Consider the following 23,919-nt stretch of genomic DNA (forward strand, 5'->3'; position numbering starts at 1 on the left):
GTAGCCCAGAGGTAGAAGGGCTTCCAGGGACCCCAGTACCACCAATAATATATATATATATAATATATATATATATATATTATATATATATATATATATATATATACTTTATTTGGAAACAGGGTCTCACTAAGTTACTGAGAGCCTCACTCAGTAGCTGAGGCTGGCTTTGAACCTGCGCAATCCTCCTGTCTCAGCCTCCCAACCGTGTGGGTTACAAGTGTGCACGACCACGCTCAGCTCACTTCTCTCTTAGTAATAGAAATACATAAAATTTAGTACCAGATATGGCATTCAGCTGGAGGGGCATATCCCAGGATGCCTTGTTATATTGGGGGAGGATGATGGAAGTGTCATGAGTGGCTTCTTTGAATGTACGTTCCATCTACCTCCTGATGCCTTAGGAAATATCAACAAGTGAGGAGCCTTCTTCAGACCTGGAGGTAGAATTTGGGTGGTTAAAAGACAGTATTGGTTAAAAACCAATACTCCTAGCTGGTCCACTTGGGGGAGTTGTGTGGAAGAAAATGCATGGCTTTCTTATCAGGTCACTGGCTTCGCTGACAATGGCCATGCCTCCTGAACTGTCCACTGCAAACTTGATCCTGCTTAAAGCCCTCTCTGTGACTACTCCTGCTCTCAGAATAGGATCCACTTTACTTATGCTTGCTAGCATACTTCTTGACAATTGATTAGACAGTAAAGCTGGGAACAGTGGCACATGCCTACAATCTCAATATTTGGCAGACTGAGATAAGAGGATCACAGGTTCAAGGCCAGACTCATCAACTTACTGAGGCACTTAGCAACTTACTGAAATCCTGTTTCAAATAAAAAATTAAAAGAGTTGTATATAGCTCACAGGTAGAATGCTCCTTGGTTCAATTCCCAGAACTAAAGACAGTGAATGGAAGAAGATACAATAAACCTACAAAATACTAGCAATAACATTTTAAATAAATCTTTATCATCTAGAAATTGAAAAAGGCAAATGTATTAATTTTTGAATCAAAGGAGAATACATATCAAAACAGCAAAATTTCTATAAGAAAATAAATGATAATGAAAAGTTTAAATATTAGCATTTGAGAGAGTCATCAAAGCACTGTTTAGAGGAACAAGCACAGCTTTAAACTAGTATGTCTTTTTTCAGTACTGGAGAGGAAACCCATGTGCATTCTACCTCTGAGCCATATCATTAGGCCTATTTTTTATTCTTTATTTGGAAACAGGGTGGGTCTCACTAAGTTGCAGAGGGTCTCACTAAGTAGCTGAGGCTAGCCGTGAACCCAGATCCTCCAGTCTCAGACTCTCAAGTACTGGGATTAAAAGCATGCACCATTATGTCATATTTTTAAAAAGTTATGTTTGAAAGTTGTAGAAAATTGTTAGAACTAATAAATTCAAAGTTATAAATTAATAAGAGAAAACTATTGGCTATTCTAGTGAAAATCAGGAGAGAGAAATCCTAATTCATAAGAAAAATATCCTAGAAATATCGTAAATATAAGAAACAAAAGACATTAAGAACAATCACAAGAACTATCTTTTGTACCATATGGAAATAAATTTGAAATTTGGATGAAGTATATATATTTTAGGTAAGTATAATTAACAAATAGTAAACAGCAAAACAAAATATCAATTATTCTAAAATACATAATGATCATTTAATTTTAGTAATATTTCAACTATTCCAGAGAACATAAGAATAAAAGATATTCTTATAGAATGTAACTTTGAAAACAACACCTGGCAAAATTGTATTTTAAAAGAAAAAATACTGCATGGGTTATTTAGTAGTAAGTATCAATTCAAAGTTCTGAGTAAAATATTAGTTAAGAATTCAGTAGTTTTTACATAAAAGCAATGATTTAATAATAGTTTCTTTAAATTAAAATAATAGTACATTATGAATTAGTAAAATATATTCCATAGTATAAGGACAGTGTAATATTTAGCACTATATTTTCTTATTATTGGAACTCAGAATAAAAGTGATAAAACTTTCTCTATAAATTGTAAATGGGCTTTTGACAAAATTCCTCATGAATACTTGATAATACTCAATAAAATGGAGCATTTTTATGATGTGCTTTTATGGTGAATTATAGTCTCACATTACAATGTAAATCATATTGACAGTGACATACATGCACATACAACACTCAAAAATATTGTTATGCATTAAAAAATAAATTTAAGGTTCACCATGGTTTTGAACACCTATAATCCCAGTACTAGGGAGGCTGAGACAGGAGAATGACAGGTTTAAGGCCAGCAATAACTTGGAAAAATAACTATTTCAAAATAAAACTTAAATATATCACTGAGGGTGTAGCTTAGAAGTAGAGTGCCCCTAGGTTCGATCCTTAGCACTGCAAAACAAACAAAAAGTAAGCTTAAAATGATAGCACTATTTTTTTTTTTCAGTACTAAGGATGGAATCTCGGGGCATTTTACCTCTGAGCTACATACCCAGCCCTATTGTTTACTCTTTATTTTGAAACAAGGTCTTACTAAGTTGCAGAAGGCCTCACTAAGTAGCTGAGGCTGTCCATGAACCTTGATCCTCCTATTTCAGGCTCCCAAGTACCGGGATAACAAGTGTGCACCACCACATTCAGCTATGATAGCACTTTTTAATGTGTGCAAAATGGTTAAGAAATATAATACATATGATGTTTATCTTGAAGAAAACACAGACCTTGCTTATCAACATGGGCTTCAGGAAATCTATAGCTTAGAGGTTAATATGTGAGAATTATCTGATATGGGATGGGAAGTTGCCCTGTTGGATGCCCTTATCCAGTCTCCAGTGAGATCAAGCACATGGGTAGCAAGATTAGGAGGTAGGTCAGTGTCTTAGTCCAGGTGGGCCATGGTGTTCTCATTCCAAGGTGGTAGCTGAGGAGGAAGAAGTGATAGTATTGTGAATGTGTTTGATGGTGGAGCCATGAGAATTTTTTGATGAGTTGTGCATAGACTGTGACCAAAAAGGCAGAGCTGTGGCCTATGAGAATGATAGGGAAAAGGGAAGGATTTAAGGGATCTCTCAAGTTCAGCTCACTGTGCTCAGAAGAGAGATGGGTTTAAGATATAAACTCTGGTGTGAAGAGTCATATGGCAGAGTGATGGAATAGGTAGATCCTGGAGTCAGGGAGATGTGGTATTTAAGTTTCCTGGGTCTGAATGGTCTTGGACACCTTGTTTCATCTTCCCAGGAGTCTCTTTCCTCAGCTGTAAAGAAGATTATTATAATCTCTGCCTCATCAGGCATTGGCAGTTATCAAATGAAATACTGCAGCAGCTAAGCACCAAGCACTATGCCCTGTCTATTGCAAACACCAGATAAAAAAAGACACAGAAGAGCAATCATCAATAATACATTAATAAATGCTGGAGAGGACATGGAGAAATTAGAACTCTTACACACTGTTGGTAGGATTATAAATTAGTAAATCCACCATGAAGATCAGTATGAAAGCTCCTCAAAAAACTAGAAATGGAACCACCATTTCTATGGACCCAGTTATACCACTCTTTAGTATCTTTCAGAAATAATTAAATTCGCCGGGCGTGGTGGCGCATGCTTGTAATCCCCGCACTTGGGAGGCGGAGACAGGAGGATCACGCAGGTTCGAAGCCAGCCGCACGCGCTGGCTTAAGAGACCCTGTTTCCAAATAAAAATGTAAAAATAGGTCTGGGAGTGTAGCCCGGAGGTAGAAGGGCTTCCAGAAACCCCAGGACCACCAAAAAAAAATTAAATTCAGAATTCTATAGTGACACATGCATGTCCATGTTTATAGTAGCACAATTCACAATAGCCAAATTGTGCAATCAACCTAGGTGTCCATCAACAAAAGAATAAAAAAATGTACATACAAGCAAGGGAATTCTACTCATTCATAAAAAGAACGAAATTATGTCATTTGCAGGAAAATGGATGGAACTAGAGAATATTATACTAAGTGAGATCAGCCAGTCTCAGTAAGTCAAGGGTCAAAATCTTTTCTGCTAGAAAAAAACTAGGAAACAAAAGAAAGCTAGAGAGAAAAGGGGCTATAGAAAGAACTGTAGACAAAGAAGGAGAAGCCATAGATGTGCAAATAAAGTGACTTAACTGAGGGGGATGTTAGGGTGAAGAGGAAAATTCCCTAATGAACATGATGTACATTCACAAACATTTTAAAGTCAGTCACTAAGCCAAACATGAGAAATGGGGAGAGGGGAAGGAATGGGGTGGGAACTGGGAAGGGCTAGATGAGTGATGTGTGCATGTATGCCTTTACCATCTTGTACTCCGTTAAGATGTATGACTACAATGCAGCAATAAAAATTTTTTAAAAATCTGCAGTTGGAGTAAGAAAGCAGCCATGGATAGTAAGTAAGTGACTGAACCAGGCTGTGTCTCAATAAAACTTTATTCGTTGACAAAAAAGGGGTGAAACCAGTAAAACAGTGGAAGGGGACTGGGAGAGGGTGGTAGGGAGGAGAAAAACAATGATTGGGGAAAGAAACAGTTCACATAATATTATGGCAATATATGAAGGCATTGCCACCAATTTCACTGAAATGTATGGGGAGGGAGACAGGTGGAGCCGGATCCAATGTGGAGAGAAATACCCCAAGTGCTGTGTGCATGTGTGTTTGAATCACATGGAACTGTACTCTAATGTATAATCAATGAACTAATGAGATTATTTCTTTAAAAGTGAGCCATATTATAATCATTAAGACTAACTGGAGAGCACTATGCTAAGGGAGATTAGTCAATCACAAAAAGTAAACAATCAGATGTTCTTCCTAATGTGGGGAAGCTAAGGAGAAAATGGGCCATAGGAGGAACTCTAGACAAAAGAGAAACTATAGATAAGCAAATATGGCAACCGGACTGGGGAGGATGAGGGGGAGGAAGAGGGAAATTACCTAAGGTACATGATGTGCATTCACAAACTTATCAAGTCAATCACTAAGCCAAACACGAGAAGAAGAGAGAGGGAGGGAATGGGGAGGGAACTGGGGAAGGGCTAAATGAGTGATGTGTGCATGGATGCCCCCACCAGCTTATACCCCATGGACATATATGACTACAATACACCAATAAATTATTTTAAAAGAGCAAGCATAAAGAAATCAAATAACAACAAATGCTGGTGAGGATGTGCAGAAAGAGGAACTCTTTTAAACTGTTGTTGGGAGTGCAAGCTGGTTCAGCTGCTATGGAGATCAGTGTGGAGATTCCTTAGAAAACTGGGATGTATCCACCATATGATCCGGCTATACAACTCCTGGGTATCTTTCCAAAGGGGCTGAAATCAGAGAACTACAGTAACATACGCATACTCATGTTCATACATTACAATTTGTAATAGCTAATAATGGAACCAACCTAGGTCTCCATGGATGCAAATTTATGGGAAATACACAGAATGAAATTCTACTCAGCTATTTGGTTTGGATCATACCTAGGAATATAAACAAATCTAACTATAAAAAGCAGAGAGAGGAAGAGAGAGAGAGGAAGAGAGAGAGAGAACTGACTTTGCGAAATGTGCGGCACTGAATAAGGTATCAGGAGCATGGGCTCATTAATACTACTTTAAAAATTCACATTTTGTTTAGATCATATCTAGGACTATCAACAAATCTTACAATCAAAATCAGAGAGAGAGAGAGAGAGAGAGAGAGAGAGAGAGAGAGAGAGACTTTGCAAAACGTGCTGCACTGAATAAGATATCAGAAGAATGGATTCCAGCATGGACTCTGTCCTTAGATATATACTTTTGCTTTTAGACCTCAAAAGCATCATCTGTAAATGAATTGACTGATATCTCCATGAATCTGGGTGACTATGAAGTAAATATAACCCTATTTAAAGTGGCTAGCCCCAAGCCCAATATGTTGCTCTTAGTGGGTCAGTTGACTCACACTGAATGAGTGTATCAGGCAGTAGTCAAGAGCTTTCATGTGCTTTAATGAGGGGAATGTCTTGAAACGGGATTGAAAAATCTGCTCATTGTCGACCTTTTCCAAAAGACCATAGTTTGTAATTGCTAATAACTCTGGCCTGGCATCCCCCAGAGCCACAGACCTGCTAGGGTAGAAAGGAGTCACATTAAGAAAGATTGGCCATCAGACCTTGCAAAGTCTTCAGGCTGCCTAGCAACCACTGAAGTTCCTATTCTTTCTTATTTTTTTCTAAATGTTACTGAGCCACTTCACTATGCTCCACCCTGCTTGAGGGAAAAAGAGTACTTAGTGGCTCCTGACCCTGTTGTCACTACTCTTCACTTCCATTAGGGAAGCAAAATCCTGCTGTAGAGAACACTATTGATCAGTAAGACTCTCTCTGAGTGAGTCCATTTCATCTCTGCTACACTTTCTCTTCATGCATTGGTTAGTCATTCTGCTTCCTAAGCCATCCTCTGAATGGCCCTGGGAGGGGGAGAGGGAGTAGAGAATGAATAAGTTCTCAGCTGCATTGGCAGTGGAAGTCCCACTACTCATTGGTACCCCATTCAAGGCATCCTGTGGAGCCATGATACTCCCAGTGTACCTGCTCAGCTCCCAGGAACCAAGCCCAGAGAGAAGGCCTGTATGGGCTCACTTAGAGACCCAAGGCCAGGACTGGAGTTTGCCTTCATGCCTTCTTAATTTCTAAGTCACTGTTATCCTGTGGCCTGCATTGCCTGTTGGGATGTGCAGGGTTTGGTAAAGCTCAGTTATATATATATCGGTGGTACTGGGGTTCCTGGAAACCTTTCTACCTCCGGGCTACACTCCCATACCTATTTTATTTATACTTTTTTAAAATTTGAAAACAGGGTCTCTTAAGCCAGCATGGCTGGTTTTGAACCTGCACGATCCTCCTGTCTCCGCCTCCCAAGCGCAGGGATTACAAGCGTGTGCCACCACTCCTGGCAGACCATATTTTAAATTCCTCAAGGCTGGGGAGCACATCTCACTCACCTTTATGTAACATAGATATTGGAGAAAGTGTTCGCATTACTCTATTTTTAATATTCTTGTCATTCCAAATTCCATACCAAGCAGAAGTCTAAAAATCACACCCAGTTGTATACAAATGTGCATGAGGAATATTGACCTCTTCCTCTTAACCTCAAGGTCTAGTTCTTTGTGTTCAATTCTGATTCTCTGACATATTAATTCCAATGTACCTCCAATGACTTAATCTGTCTCCTTGGGAAGACAAACATACACAAAACTCAAATACATATTCAACTTTATAAAGCAGTTGATAGATGGATCCTTATACATGATGACCAGTGGAGACTTCAGGTTGCTCAGCCTAGAACAAAAAACTTTATGATATACACCTGAGTCCTAAAGTACTATATCTAAACACCTTCCCTCCTGAATTTCCTTCATAGGCTTCCCTTCTTATAGTATAAATACTATATATCCATTTAAGGCCCAAAGTATTTGTAGTAGGAGTAAAGAACAAAATAAAAAGGATTTCTTTCTTCAAAAATTTCACAGCAAGCCGGGCGTGGTGGTGCACGCTTGTAATCCCCGCGCTTGGGAGGCAGAGACAGGAGGATCACGCAGGTTCGAAGCCAGCTGCGCGTGCTGGCTTAGGAGACCCTGTTTCCAAATAAAAATGTAAAAATAGGTCTGGGAGTGTAGCCCGGAGATAGAAGGGCTTCCGGGAACCCCAGTACCACCAAAAAAAAAAAAAAAAAAAAAAAAAAAAAAAAAAAAAAAATTCACAGCATACCTTAAGGTACAGATTAAAAAAAAATACAATAGAAATGCAATTGTAAATGGTTAATTGTCTGGTCTGTACTTTATCCCCCTCAAGGTTTGTATACTAGAAGCTCAATCTCCAATGCAGGAGTATTAAAATAAAGGGGTGGGCTTTAAGAAGTGGGAGGGCATAGGGTTATGACTGCCCTCAGAAAGGATTAATGATGGTCTCTCAAAGTGAGTTAGGTCTTACAAGATTGCAGTAGATCCCACAAGAGCTTGTTCTCCCCGCCCCAGTGGGCTTAAGCCTGGGAGGGCAGTAAGAGGGTGCCTCACTCTCTACCGGCCCTGTCCTGCCACCTGTTAAGCATCCTTTAGCTTGAAAGTGAAGGATGGAGGCAGCTAGGGAGGTACAGAGGCTTGAGTCAGATTTGGAATGGAGATGTGAAGATGAATGGGAGCATCCTAATCTCAAGAAGATAGCACCAGTAACTGAGCATGACTGGAAATAGCACCGAGTCTGATTTAGGTACTCAGGAAAACCGCTGCCAAATGGGAAGGGAGATTCCAACTGCTCAAAGAAAAACTCACGTCTGCCTCTAGGATACTTAGGTTTCTCCTTAAAATGGCAATTTAATGATTGAAATGTTGACAATCTGTAAGTTTGTTTTTCAGAAACAGGTGGGCTACCTGGGCTTTTTTTTTTTTTTTTTTTTTTTGGTGGTACTGGGGTTCCTGGAAGCCCTTCTTCCTCCGGGCTACACTCCCAGACCTATTTTATATTTTTGAAACAGGGTCTCTTGCGCCAGCACGGCTGGCTTCGAACCTGCGCGATCTTCCTGTCTCCGTCTCCCAAGCGTGGGGATTACAAGCGTGCGCCACCACGCCCGGCTTCTGGGCTTTTTTTTTTAAGGGTAATTAGTATGAAAAGAAGAGCTTTGGGATAATATAAAAATATGTCAGCTGGGCATAACGACACACACTTGTAATCCCAGTACTTGGGAGGCCAAGACAGGCAACTCACAGGTTTGAAGCCACCCTCAGGAACTTGGTGAGATTCTAAGCAAATTAGTGAGGCCATTTAAAAAAAATTGAAAAGAGCTGAGGGTGTAGATTGGAGGTAAAATGCCCCTAGGTTCAATTTCCACTACTACTACTACTACTACTACTAATGTACTTCTAAGTTTATCCTCTTTAAAAGTTTTCAGTACACTACAAAGAGTGATTGAGAACTTTTAAAATGGGGTTTTCTTCTTCTTTTTCAAATGTTTGCTGTTAGTTTTAAGTTATCCCAAAATGATAATGTGAATGTCTTTTCTTTTGGCTGCTAATTATTAAACACAAGATCCTTAATTTTCTTTCTGGAGAAAAGAGCAGGAAAGATGATTTCCCAGCAGCAAAAAAAACCTAATGAAAATGTCAGATTAATGTCAAAGGAAGTATTTGTTCTAGTGAAAACAACAATTAAAATAATCCATTTTGGGGAGAGATTCAAAATGGCGACTGAGGGACACAGCACTTCTAAGTAGCTGAAACAAATAAAGTTCAACTACTTAGAAAGCAGTGTCTTAGTCAACAAAATAAATACATTCCAGGAACCAAAACAGATCCAGGTACCTCGGTGGAAAACATGAACTCGAAGAAGAAGAACAAAGATCGGGCATCAGACCTACTGCAGATACAATTGGGCCGCCCGCCAGCAGGCTGCGCGGGCTGCCTGCCCAAACTGCATTCCCTAGTCCTGAATGATACCACCATTGCAAAATAACCTGAGACTGAAAACGGTCATAGAGCCTCATCTAAGCAGCAAGCGGCACCCACGTCAGAATCCTGTGTGCTCACCAGAGACGGGACCACAGCAGCACAGGGACTCCCACAGACGCCTGGACCAAGGAAGCCAGGTACCTGAGTGAATCCAGGGAAACTGTGGGTCCTAGTGTGTGCCCCAGGTACAGCACTGGCCCTGAGCATCTGTCCCATGCGCCAGAACCCAGAACTGTCCTCGTGCACCCTGTCTGCACCCCAGGACCCCCGCTAGTGCCCTGTGCCTGCGCCACCGCCATCCCTAAACTTGGAGCTCACCTTGTGCGCCTAGTCCCCGCTCCCCGCTGGAGAAGGCACTTACCTTGCTGGCAGCCTGTTTCCCAGGTGGCGAAAGCTCTGTGCGCCTGTGAGATCTCCTCGGGCCCCCAGCTTGTACACCCCGCTGGAGGCAGAGACCATTGCTGGACACCACACAGCAACTGCACCCCCGGACCCATGCGCGCCTATTCAGCACCCCTGGCCCACCGCTGGGAGTTCCCGCCCGCCCGGCAGCCTGAGACTCAGTTCTAGTCTATAGCACAACCCAGTGCAACCTGGTGGAGCATAGCAGCAGGCACTAGGCATCTGCACCCACTCACACTGGGGTCCAGTAATAGTAGTGCACCCAGCCTGCACTCTTGGAACTGGCAGTGCTCTGGCAGTAAGTGTGTATGTCCAGGGACCAGCAACCCTTTGCCAAGGGTACATCTTGGGACTGCACAGGATAGCCCGGTTAGAATTTCCAGAGACACAGGAAAATTCGAGGCGCAATATCTGCACTGGACCTCAGGGGGAGGTTCCAAGTCTAATTTGGACATCCTCCACCCCTGCTGTAGGGAAGCACAGGCCTGAGTCTAGGGTGGTGAGTGCAGAGGTGCTGACTACAGGTTGGAATTACACAGAACCTGGGAATTGTACAGAATCTATTAACAGTGACACCAGACATCCTGACACATAAATCCAAAGCAGTTAAAGGAAAGAAAGGTGTCCAAACATCTAGAGTAACTTAAGATGAAAATAGAGTACAAAGAAAATTAAGAGACATTGGATTATATTCTGAAAGCTACCAAAGCAATTAGACATTCAAGTATTATATGGACTTGACCCCATATTCATAAATAAATAGGACTGTTTTTTTCTTTTACTGTTGCTGTTTTGTTTTGTTTTTATATTGCTTTTCTTTTGTTATGATTGTTGCTGTTTTGTTTTACCCCATCCTTCTTTTACTTTAACTTGTTGTTTCTTATATATATTTGATAGTTTGCTTTGTTTTCTGGTGTCACACAGCCGCTAGTTCCTTTTATTTTATTCTTGTCCTTTTTTCCTCTTTCTTCCTCTTTCCTCCCTTTTTTCATTCTCCTCTTTTGGTTGCTTTTTTTTTTCTTTTTTTAAATTACATAATAGTTAGTCTCGGTATCTTGTGTGGATATTTTTTTTATGTTTGTCTGCTCCTTCCATCACCCCTCTTACAACTTCCCCACACTAACCTATATATTCTTTTCCCCCAAAATTTTCCCCATGATATACCTCCTTGTTTAATACTCAAAGTATTTCATATCTCCATATTTACTCTAGTAACTACAAGAGTCCTACTAATTAACTCTCATTCTCAGCAAGATATTACCTTATCATACTTAAAGTCTTTCTCAACCTAAACATATCCTCTGCCTAATCCAACTCCTTTACCCATCACCCCAGCTCCTCCCCCACCACCCACCAACAATGAATCCACAATGAAAGAAACAAAGAAAACAATTCCATTCACTATAACCTCAAAACCAATAAAATACCTAGGAATAAACCTAACCCAAGATATAAAATACCTCTACAACAAAAACTATAAAACATTAAAGAAAGAAATTGAAGAAGACCTTGGGAGATGGAAAGATTTCCCGTACTCATGGATAGGAAGAATAATTATCATCAAAATGGCCATTCTGCCAAAACTGATTCATAGATTCAATGCAAATCCCATTAAAATACCAGCAACATTCTTCAGAGACCTAGAAAAATCAATCATGAACTTTATATGGAGAAAGAAAAGACCCAGAATAGCCAAAGCAATTCTCAGCAATAAGAAACATTTAGGAGGCATCACAATCCCAGACTTCAAACTAGACTATAGAGTAATAGTAGTAAAAACAGCATGGTACTGGCACAATAACAGATATACTGACCAGTGGATTAGAATAGAAGATACAAAAACAAATCCACACATGTTTAGTCAATTAATCTTTGACAAAGGGGCCAAACTCATACGCTAGAGAAAAGACAGCCTTTTCAACAAATGGTGCAGGGAGAACTGGCTAACCATTTGTAAAAAGATGAATCTAAACCCCTATATCTCCCCATGCACAGGAATCAACTCAAGATGGATCAAAGACTTAGAAATTAGACCTGAGACTGTGGAGTTAGTAGAGGAAAGCATAGGTTCAACACTACAACATATTGGCACAGGCAGTAACTTTCTCAACATAACCTCCAAAGCTCAGGAAATTAAAGCAAGAATTAACAAGTGGGATAGCATCAAACTAAAAAGTTTCTTCTCATCAAAGGAAACTATCAATAACCTAAAGAGGAAGCCTACAGAATGGGAAAAGATCTCTACCAGCCACCATTCTGATAGGGGCCTAATATCCAGAATATACAAAGAGCTTAAAAGACTCTACACTAGCAAAACAAACAATGCAATCAAGAAATGGGCAAATGAACTAAATAGACACTTCACAAAAGAAGAGATACAAAGGGCCAATAGATACATGAAAAGATGTTCTACATCACTGGCCATCAGGAAGATGCAAATGAAAACTACACTGAGATTCCATCTAACCCCAGTCAGAGTGGCAAGCATAAAGAAATCAAACAACAACAAATGCTGGGAAAGAGGAACTCTTTTACACTGTTGGTGGGAATGCAAACTAGTTCAGCCACTATGGAGCTCTGTATGGAGATTCCTAAGAAAGTTGGGAATAGATCCACCATATGATCCAGCTATACCACTCCTGGGTATCTTTCCAAAGGGGCTGAATTCAGAGAAGTACAGCAACATATGCATACCTATGTTCATAGCAGCACAATTTGTAATAGCCAAAACATGGAACCAACCCAGATCTCCATCAACAGATGAATGGATAGCAAAACTTTGGGAAATACACACAATGGAATTCTATTCAGCAATAAAGAATAACAAAATTATATCATTTGCAAGAAGATGGAAAGCCCTGGAGAACATTATGTTAAGTGAGATCAGCCAAGCACAGAAGGAGAAGGTACATATGTTTCCTCTAATATGCCCAAACTAGGAAACACAGAGGATACCAATGGGACTCCAGATAATGGAGGGAAAATATCAGCAAAGTTTGAATGGAAAGACAGGAGAGGAGGAAGGCTGATCTTGATTAATGAGGGTCTACATCTGAATATGTGTAAAACTATGACTATGACATGGTTAACCTGGACAACCATTGGTGGGAGGGGGAAAGAGAAAACAGGGGCGGGGGGGGAGAGGGCACCAAATATAGTTTAAATTTATACCATTTATGTTCAATAAAAATTTGTTTAAAAAATAATCCGTCTTGAAAATTTTGACATGGACAAAATACCATGCAGACTCCTGTCTTCCAAAAGGTTCTCACAGAGGAATCAAACCAAAGGCGAATGAGGGGAAAGAATATTCTTAATCAATTCACCACTTTTTTGTTCATTAAAATTTTAAAGTTGATAAATACCACATCATTAAATTAATAAGTGAAATTCATTATACATGATAAACTGATACTTGAATATTTGATGCATATTGAATCTGGCTAGCACTGATTTTCTATAAATACTAGAATTTAGTGATTGTCCCTGAGCTATTCATTAAACTTCAAAAGTCCATGAATAATGAATAGAAAATACATTTTTTCATTAACTTATCAAATGAAAAATCTCTCCCTCCCTATTATGTCTCTGATTAATTTGGCTAGGATACAAATAACCAGGTCTGCAAACATCCCCTAAGGCTGTATCTGGCCCAGCAACCCCCCTTTTTCAGAGGGGATACAAGTCTGTCTATATTCATTCTGTAAGTTTGTTTTTCAGAAACAGGTGGGTTACCTGGACTTTTTTTTTTAAGTGGGAATTCATCTCGGCATTCACCTTTGGGCTACACCTGAGCCCTATTTTTGTATTTATTATTTTGAAACAGGATCTCTTTAAGTTGCAAAGCCCTCACTAAGTAGCTGAGGCTGGCCACAAACCAGGATCCTCCTATCTCAGCCTCCCAAATACTGGGATTACAAGTGTGCACTACCACGCCTGGCTCTATCTGAGCTTTAAGTAAGAGTTTTGGATACGATGAAAGCTAAGACTCATCCTATGACACAGTGGTAGACTATGCTCTTGGTACAGTGTTTCTGTGGAAGCTGGTCATATTTCCAGTGGTCATTTTCTCTTTAATATACTCTAGTAGCAGAAATCTACACATGGACAGAGAGTAGGAACAAACTTTACAGAATTTTAATCTGGAGAATTGTTTTATATTTATTGCTGAATTAGATGCTATCATAGCTTTGACTTGCTTTGGTTTTACTAACCCCTCCATTTATTTTCTATTTACTGATCCATCTACTCATTCATTAATATTTTCAGAATAAGCATATATTCTGAATGTTGGAGATCTTCCTTGTCGTCTCAATGTCATCAGAAGCATTCTTAAAGGTGGGAGAGGGAATTGGACAAAGAGATGTCACTACAGGAGCAAGGTCACATCAAGGAGATGAAGGTTCTGACCTCATCAATGAGTTAAGCCATTGATGGATTCCTAACTCAACAGGCTATTGCAAGTTGGTAAAAACTTTAGGACATAGAGCCTGGTGGGAAGAATCGGGTCATTTGAAGTGTGACCTTGAAGGATATATTCTGTTACTGGCCCCTTCCTCTCTCACTCTCCTTCCTTCCTGGCCACAATTAGGTGAGCATCTATGTTCACCTTGCACTTCCACCATGATGTTGTGCCTTGCCATGGACCCAAAGTGACTGGCCAAGTGACCATGGTCTGAAACCATGAGCCAAAGAAATCTCTCCTCCTTTTAGGTTTTTTCAGTAATTTGTCACAACAAAAGAAAGCTGACTAATTCATCACCCCTGTTTTATCAAAGGAAAATTAAAACCCAAAGAAGTGAGGAATCCAGAGATGCCCAAAGATGGGCATAATCTCAGTAGTCCCAGTACTTTGGAGGCTGAGACAGGAGGATCACAGGTTCAAGGTCAGCCTCAGCAACAGCCAAGACCCTGTTTTACAATAGAAAATGAAAAAGGTTGGATTGTAACTCAGATGTAGAATGCGGTTGGGTACAATCCTCAGTCTCCAAAAACTATACTTGTAAATAAAAACAATTGAGGAATCTTGCCCCAGGATATCAGCTCACCACCAAATGGAGATGGAAGCTTTATTCGGATCTGCAGCAATAGATCTTGTTTTTGAATTCTGAAGTGGGATCAAAGGAAATTTCTGAATGACGAAGCACTTTCTGGCTTTTAAGCAATGAAAAGAGAGCCCTAGTTATGCCTCTCTATTGTGCCATGACAAAACTAATGCAAGACATCAGTCAAATTGGACACAGGCTGTTCTCATTAACCACAGAGAAAACCCCATTTCACGCTCAGATGGTAAGCATCCCATTGTTCTCATGGAACCATGCCCCTCCTGCCTGCTGTCCCTTTGAGGCCTTACCCTGTACCTCCTAGAATATTCACTGGCAACCCATCAAGGGTATCCAGTTTGTGCATGGAAAGCCCTCTGGGAGCTTACAGTAGGCTGACCATCAATTCTCCAAGAAATTTTTTGTGATAACATCAAATTCTTGGAAGGGTTTGGAACACAGAATTAATGTTCACAGAAGTTGAGCGACAGAGTTAAAGATACTAATCTGAGTGGTAGAGAACCAGGATTCAAGTCCAACCTTTAGTCAGTAGGCCTACCTGCTTTGATTTCTTTCCTCTCTCTCTCCTCTGCCTTCCTTCCTTCCTTCCATTTTTCCTACCTTCCTGTCTCTTTACCTCCTTTTCTTGTTTTTCTTTCACTTTCCCACTGTGTTTGCTGTGTGTACAAAGGCGAGAATGATGTAATGTGATGGAGGAAGATGTCTTTTGGTCCAGTTTCTCACTTCGTAGCTGGTGGATAAGATGTAAGCTAGTGGTAGCAGGGAGATTCAAAGCCTTGGAGTCAGATACAGAGTCTATGTGTGGCATTACTCATGTCCCCACACCCTGGGCACTTCTTTATAGTCCCTGAGCCCTTCTCTCCTGATGTGGCATGTTCACTTCTTGTAGTTGCTGGCAATGCTAAGGAGAGTTTCTGTGTTTGGCACTTAACACAGCATCTAGCAGAGCCAGGTTTCCAATACCTGCCCTTTTATGTATCCTCTGTCTCCATTTCTATTCTCTCCTAACCCTTTGCACCCAAAAGCAGCTGCTCAAGCTGTCTCTAGGATGCAGCAGCAGAACTAACTGCTCCTCTGCTCACCAGGTCCAGGGAAGGATGACTTGGAAAAGCTTCCTGTCCTCACTCACTGTGGAGTCCACATGGGTACCAGGTCAGCACAGGGAGAACTAGGTACTAAAAGCAGCATATCAAGTACAGGGCACTAGGCCCCAGGAATTAGCAAACGTGGTTCACACCTTCTGAGTGTGGGGTCTGCGGGGTGGATTTTCTGGAAGCTTATCAAGCTGAACAGCATGAAGCTCCAGGGAGCTCAGGCTGCTCCATCAATGAAGACATATGGAACAGCCAGGCAACTTGTTCTCAAGACATCTTTGGGACTTAGGTTGCTGTTGGGGGAAAGGAATGAGAGCTGTTTTCAGAAGACGGTAAGGCTCTTACCCAAGAGCTACTGAAAGTTGAAAGGGGAGAAATCTCACTTCATATTTTATTTTTTCCTTTCTATATTATGAACTCAGTATAAGAAATACCATCCTGAACAGTTTCCACACATTGTATTGTCATTTCCTCTCAACCTGCATTTGAGCTGGAAATGAAGTTTCCATTTTAGCAACAATAAGAACTAAACTAAAACTTAATCAATGATGAGCATGTGCCTCTTTCAAGAAGCACGAGATTGAAGCCTGGCATGGCGGCCATGATTGAAATCTCAGTAATTGGGAGGCTGAGGCAGGAGGATTGCAGGTTTAAATTGCCAGCCTTTACAACTTAGTAAGACTCTCAACAGCTTAAAGATCCTGTTTCAAAATAAAATATAAAAAAGGCTAACAGTGTGGCTCAAAAGTGGAATGCCACTAGATTCAATCCTTACTACCTCCTGCCTCCCCCAAAACTCAAGTTCTACCCCACTGTGGAGAGGACACTGGATCTTCTACTCTCCCATCATCTATGTATCTCTCTCCAACACAGCACTGGCCTTCTCAACATGAACACCACATAACCTCATGGATCTAGATAGCAAGGGTCAGTTGTTGTGACACACAGAAGCTGGTTGATTCTTTTGGCTACCCTTCTATGAGCCTCTGGTGCCTGACAGTATTGAATTTGATGCTAAGATTCCCATGCCAGGTCATGTAGGATAGGCCCTGCCCAGCTCCAACAGTAGCTATTCCTCAATGCAGACCATGTTCAGGGGATTGCAACCTTGGTAGCTGAATGCAGCTTTTCTGGGGAAGGGATGACTTTTGTCTTGTTATTAACAATTCCTGATTGTACTTTGTTACGCACCTGGTTGGTAGAGATGGACTGGAACACAGGCTTGTCTAAGGTGTCAATGCTGGGAACATCATTACTATGACCCCAGTCAGCCCCTTTCCTACTTGATCAGATCCGGACTCAGGGGACTATCTACTGGAACATCTTTCTTGTAGCTGGGTAAGAGGAATGAATAAAGTTATGTATGAATTTCCTATCACTGTTGTGCCATTTACCATAAATTTAGTGTCTTAAAACAACACAAATTTGTTTTCGTACCATTCTGCAAGTCAGAGGTCCAAGATGGGTCAGTAGGACTCTGTAGTTGCTGGAAGCCCAAGGGGAGAACCTGTTTCTTGCTTTCCCAGCTCCTCCAAGTCATCTTCACTTTTTGGCTCATGATCCACATCAATCTGATATCTGTTTCCTCCAGATTCTCTGCTCTGATTCTCATTGTCCTGTCAACCCATTCTGAGGACCCTTGTGATCACACTGGGCCTAGGTAATCAAGGATAATCTCCCTACCTCAAGCCCTGTAACTAACCCATTTATACTCTACCTTATGCCATGCAAGGTGATATATTCATAGGTTCCAGGAATCAGTATGTGCACATCCTGATAGGGGACAGCATGTTTTAAATGGGAACTCCCCCTTATCCTGTGACTTTAACTAAAGGGCTCTTCTTGGTCTATTTCCCATATTCAACTTCCAATTTAGACTTTATTCAAAGAAATGATTCTGCAAGGGGGAAAATAATTGTTTGAAATGTCAGTTGTCTGGGTTACCTATGACTTTGAGACCACAAAAGCCTCTTTTTTTTTTTTTTTTGGTGGTACTGGGGTTCCTGGAAGCCTTTCTACCTCCGGGCTACACTCCCAGACCTATTTTTACATTTTTTTATATTTGGAAACAGGGTCTCCTAAGCCAGCGCGCGTGGCTAGCTTTGAACCTGCGCGATCCTCCTGTCTCTGCCTCCCAAGCGCGGGGATTACAAGCGTGCGCCACCACGCCCGGCCAAAAGCCTCTTTTGATGACTCGATGTTGTCTTTCCTGTGAAGTCTTCTATAGACGGAACACCCTCATTTCCCAGGCCATTATGTAAAATAAGAATGAAGTTTAGCATATCTGGGATGGGGCATGCTTGTTTACATTTTACACCAATATTCAAAGGGGCTATGAATACTAGGAGAGTTTGGAGGAAACATCTCCCCATGCTGTACCCATATCCCTTCTCCCTGGGTCCCATCTTTCAGCACAGAATTTATTTCAAGAAGAAGGGGTGGGATGATGGGGAGGCATTTTCTAGAAACCTGCAAGGTTCACATCCTATACAAATAATTTTAATTCTCAAAGTAACAATGCTGACACTGACATTTATCTGACCAGAAGAGGGAAGAGAAATTCCCAGATACATTTTCCTGCTGCAGTTAGTAAAGAGTGTGAATGAGAGTCTGTCCAAAATAAATCATATGGTGCTGGAGTTTGAGCCCAGGGACATTTTATCACCATGCTACACCCCCAGCCCTATGATTTATTCTTTATTTTGAGACAGGGTCTCACTAAGTTGCAAAGGGCCTCACTAAGTAGCTGAGGCCAGCTGCAAACCCAGATCCTCCTGCATCAGCCTCCCAAGTACTGGGATTACAAGCATGCACCATCATTCCCAGCTCTTAAATAATGCTTTTTATATCATAAAAATGAGGTAAACATTTCTCTGAAATTTATTTCTGAACAGAGACATGAAACTGAGACTCATATGTCATGTACAGTAAAATCTATCATTAAGTTCTCTTTACAGAATCTGTGAAATAAGCCAATAAGATGAATGTGATTGATAGCACTGGCCCATTTGTATAATGTCTGCTGAAACATGCATTATTTCCTACTTGATTATTGTTTTCCTTTTAGCCCAAATTTTCTGTATAATTGTGTCAATTTTCCACTTTACTCATTGTGTTTAAACACAACCATAACTTGCTGTTGCTCTCAAAGGAAAATTGGACAACAAATAACCAAGAAGAAATTGGACCAGTCATTTAGAGAACTAGAGGGGCTGGTAAATGATGTAATTTCAGCCAAACCCAGGGTCCCTCCATTTCCATTCACAGAATAAAGGGACTTAATTGAAAAGCATTACTTGAAAGTGGACAAAGAGGAAGTAATAGGTAGGAGCCTAATTAGAAATAATGGCAGGGGGTTGAATTTTGTAACCATGTATTCTAAATGTGCTTGTATTTCTTAGAAAATCAAGGGAACATATGGCATAATAATGTCCCTTTAAAGCTAGTAGCTACAAGAATCTGGATGGATTTCAAAAGAAGTCCCAGCATAATAAAACTATCAATTAAAGCTCATCCAGTCCAGAAGTATACTTAGAAAACAATTTTCCAATACTCATAAATAAGCAAAGAATATCTGCTTGTCCTTGCAATATCGTACTGGAACATAGTCTAATAGGAACATACAAAGAATACTTAATTCTTTAGAGGGCGTTTCCTTTGGCTTAGTATTCACTACTGATTAAGGCCCAGATTCTGAGAATACATGTTAATGTGTAAATTTTAGCTTAGTAGAAATGTAAATGATTTGCTTCTGGTGAAGAAGACAACACACAAAGCTTAAGGTTTTATTGACCTTAAGCACATGAAACTAGTTTTGTTCCTAACTTAACAAACTTAATCCATATACACATATAGAGGCACATACAAACACATACAGAAAAAATAATATTGTTAGATTACATATACACACATATAAGTATATATGTATATTCCTATACACTCATATATGTACATATAGTTATGCAAATACCTATGTATACAAGTAGTTTTTTCCTTTTGACTTCTTATTTATACCAGCCTTTATCTTTGCAAAATTGCCACATTAATGAATCAAATATATTTTCAATATATGCTTGTTTTTCTATGTGTATGAGATTCATGTTTCAAATTTTTGAGAATCATGTTTTGCAGAGAGGAAACCTGTAATACATTGGCTGGATAGGTGAATGGAGATAGGGAACAGTGTGGCTTTGGAAGGATTTCCTGGAGCTTATCTGCAGCTCAAAGTCAGCTACTCATTAACTCTAGCAGATGGTTACCAAGAAGGATTGCATAGAAAGATTAACAAATAAAAAAAAAATCTCATTTTTCAAAAAAAGACAAAGATCTAACATTTTTATATAATACTGGTGATGAAATCCAGAGGAATTCTACCTCTGAGCTAGACCCTACCCCTAATTCTTATTTTTTATTTTGAAACAAGTTCTCACTAAGTTGCAGAGGACCTCACTAAGTACTTAAGCTGACTGTTAACCTGAAATCCTCCTGTCTCAGCCTCCCAAGTACTGGGATTAAAAGCATGTGCCACCGTGCCTGCAAAAATATCTAAAGTTGTATGTGAAATGTCCTTTTCAGTCCCCAAACCTGTCAGTTGGCTAAATTTGTCTTGTGACTCACCAGTTTGTAACCTTCATCTAATTCTCTCAGGGCAGGTAACTGCTTCTCCTTGCCTGTCTCCAAGTTCATCCTCAGCCTGTCCGACTCTCAGGTTGGCTGTCTAGCCATCTCCACTGCTCCACTCCCCACCGCCCCATCTCACTTAGACTCCTGCGGCCTCTTCCTGTCTGGTGTAGCCACAGCTAATCTTGTCCTCTGCAATCCATTTTTTATAAGAGTTTGTTTTCATAAGAGGTTTTCTTTTTCTTTCCTTCTTTTCTTTTCTTTGTTCTTCCTTTATTCATGATTCTAGGGATTGAACCCCAGGGAATTCTTCCATTAAGCTACACCTAGAGCCTGAACCATTTTTAAATGTTTTGTTTTGAAACAAGATATCTCTAGGTTGCTGGGAGTCTCAGTAAGTTGCTAAGGCTGGCTTGAACCTGTGATCCTCCTATCTCAACCTTCCAAGTACTAGGATTACAGACATGGACCAAACACATGCCTTGCACTGTTGCTTCAAAATGTAAATCTAGGAGATTCAAAATGGTGACCGAGGGACACAGCACTTCTCAGTAGCTGAAACAAATAAAGTTCAACTACTTAGATAGCAGTGTCTTAATCAACAAAATAAATACATCCCAGGAACCAGAACAGATCCAGGTACCCCAGCAGAAACTCTGAACTCAAAGAAGAAGAAGAACAAAGATCGGGCACCAGACCTACTGCAGATACAATCGGGATCCCCGTTGGTGGGCTGCCGGCCGGCCCAAACTGCACTCCCGAGCTCTGACTGAAACCACCGTAGCAAGATAATCCGAGACGGAAAACGGACATAGAGCCTCATCTTAAGCAGCGAGCAGCACCCACGTCAGAATTCTGTGTGCTCACCAGCGACTGGATCACAATGGCACAGAGACTCCCACGGATGCCTTGACCAAGGAAGCCAGGTACCTGAGTGCATACAGGGTAAGTGCGTGTACTAGCATGCGCCCCAGGCACAGCACTGGCCCAGAGCATCTGTCCCATGCCTCAGAACCCAGCACTGTCCTCGCGCACCCTGTCTGCGCTCCGGACCCCCGCTAATAGTCAGTGCCTGTGCCACCCCCACTCCTAAATTGGAGCCTACCTTGTGTGCCTAACTCCCACCTCCCACTGGAGCCCAGACACCCACCTTGCCGGAGGCCTGCTTTCCAGGCAGCAAAAGCTCTATGCACCCATGAGATCTCTTTGGGCACCCAGCTTCTATGGCCCGCGGGAGGCAGAGATCATTGCTGGACACCTCGCGGTGCCTGTGCACCTATTCCTCACCCCTGGCCCACCGCTGGGAGTTCCCGCCCAACCGGCAGCCTGATACTCAGTTCTAGTCTAATACACAGCCCAATGCACCATGGAGCAGCATAGCAGCAAGCACTAGGCAGCTGCACCCATCCACATCTGGGTCCAGTAATAGCAGCACAACCAGTCTGCACTCTTGGAACTGGCAAAGCTCTGGCAGTAAGTGTGGGCATCTAGGAACCAGCAGCCATTTGCCCAGGGCACATCTTGGGACCACACCGGCTAGCCCAGTTAGAATTTCCAGAGACACAGGAAAATCCAACAAGACACGATATCTGCACAGGACCGCAGAGGGAGGTTCCAAGTCTACATTGGAAACCCTCCACTCCTGCTGTAGGGAAGCACAGGCCGGAGTCTAGGGTGGTGAGTGCAGAGGTGCTGACTACAGGTTGGAATTACGCAGAACCTGGGAATCGTACAGAATCTAATAACAGTGACACCAGACATCCTGAAAAATGAACGCAAAGCAGTTAAAGGAAAGAAAGCTGTCCAAACACTCAGAGTGACCTAAGAAGATAAAAATAGAGTACAAAGAAAACTAAGAGACACTGGATTATATTCTGAAAACTACCAAAGCAATCAGATATGCAAATATTATATGGATCTGACCCCATATTCGTAAATATGTAGGACTGGTTTTTTTTGTTTTGTTTTGTTTTGTTTTGTTTTTTACTGTTACTGTGGATGTTTTGTTTTGCTTTTACAGTGCTTTTGTTTTGTTATGGTTATTGCTGGTTTTTTTCCACATCCTTCTTTTACTTTAACTTGTTTTTAAATATATATTTGATAGTTTGCCTTGTTTTCTGATTTCACACAGCTGCTAGTTCCTTTTATTTTATTCTTGTCCTTTTTTCCTCTTTCTTTCTCTTTCCTTCCTTTTTTCGTTCCTCCTTTGATTTCCTTTCTTTTTCTTGGATTACATAATAGTCTTGGTATCTTGTGTGGATTTTTTTTAATGTTTGTCTGCTCCTTCCATTACCCCTCTTACAAACTTCCCCACACTAACCTATACAATCTTCTCCCCCAAAACTTTTCCCCATAATATACCTCCTTGTTTAATACTCAAAGTATTTCATATCTCCTTACTTACTCTGCTAACAAGAGTCCTACTAGTTAACTCTCTCTCATTCTCAGCAAGATATTACCTTATCATACTTAAAGTCTTTCTCAACCTAAACATATCCTCTACCAAATCTGACTACTTTACCCATCACCCCAGCTCCTCCCACATCACCCACCCTCAACACAGGAAAAGCTCTGCTGACTTGCCGATACCCCTAAACTCCTAATATTAAGATTGGACTAAGCATAATACTCACGAACGATGGGTAGAAATCAGAAAAACAGGACAGAGAACGCTACAAATATGAGAACCAGGGATTATGAAGAGACAGCAAAAATCACGAATACTGACCTACTAGAAATGCAAGGAGTTCAGAATCTTGATTTACAATATGATTAAAGGATTTAAAACAAGTATAGAGGAGGTGAAAGGTGAGTTAGAAACACTAAAAAAGAATCAGAAAGAGGTCTGGAATGAAATGAAAGAGTCAATAAGTGAAATGAAGATAGCAATAGAAAGAAATTATGGAAGATTAGATGAAATGGAAAACAGAATAGTAATATTAGAAGACAGTACATCCCAAACCAAAAACACAGTCAGTGATATACAGAAATCTTTACAGCAACAAAACCTAAACATCCAGCAAATATGGGATAATATGAAGGGTCCTAATTTACGAATAATAGGCATTGAAGAAGAGATAGAGGTACAGACCAAGGAAATTATTTCTTCAAGGAAATAATCTCAGAGAATTTTCCAAATATGGAAAGAGACTTGGACCTTCATGTCCAGGAGGCATACAGAATTCCACTGAGACAGGACCAAAGAAAGACCACTCCACACCACATAATAACCAAAATGACCAATATAGAGGCTAAGGAAGTAATC

The sequence above is a fragment of the Muscardinus avellanarius genome (assembly GCF_963383645.1).
Source record: "Muscardinus avellanarius genome assembly, chromosome: 4".
Lineage (NCBI taxonomy): Eukaryota > Metazoa > Chordata > Mammalia > Rodentia > Gliridae > Muscardinus > Muscardinus avellanarius.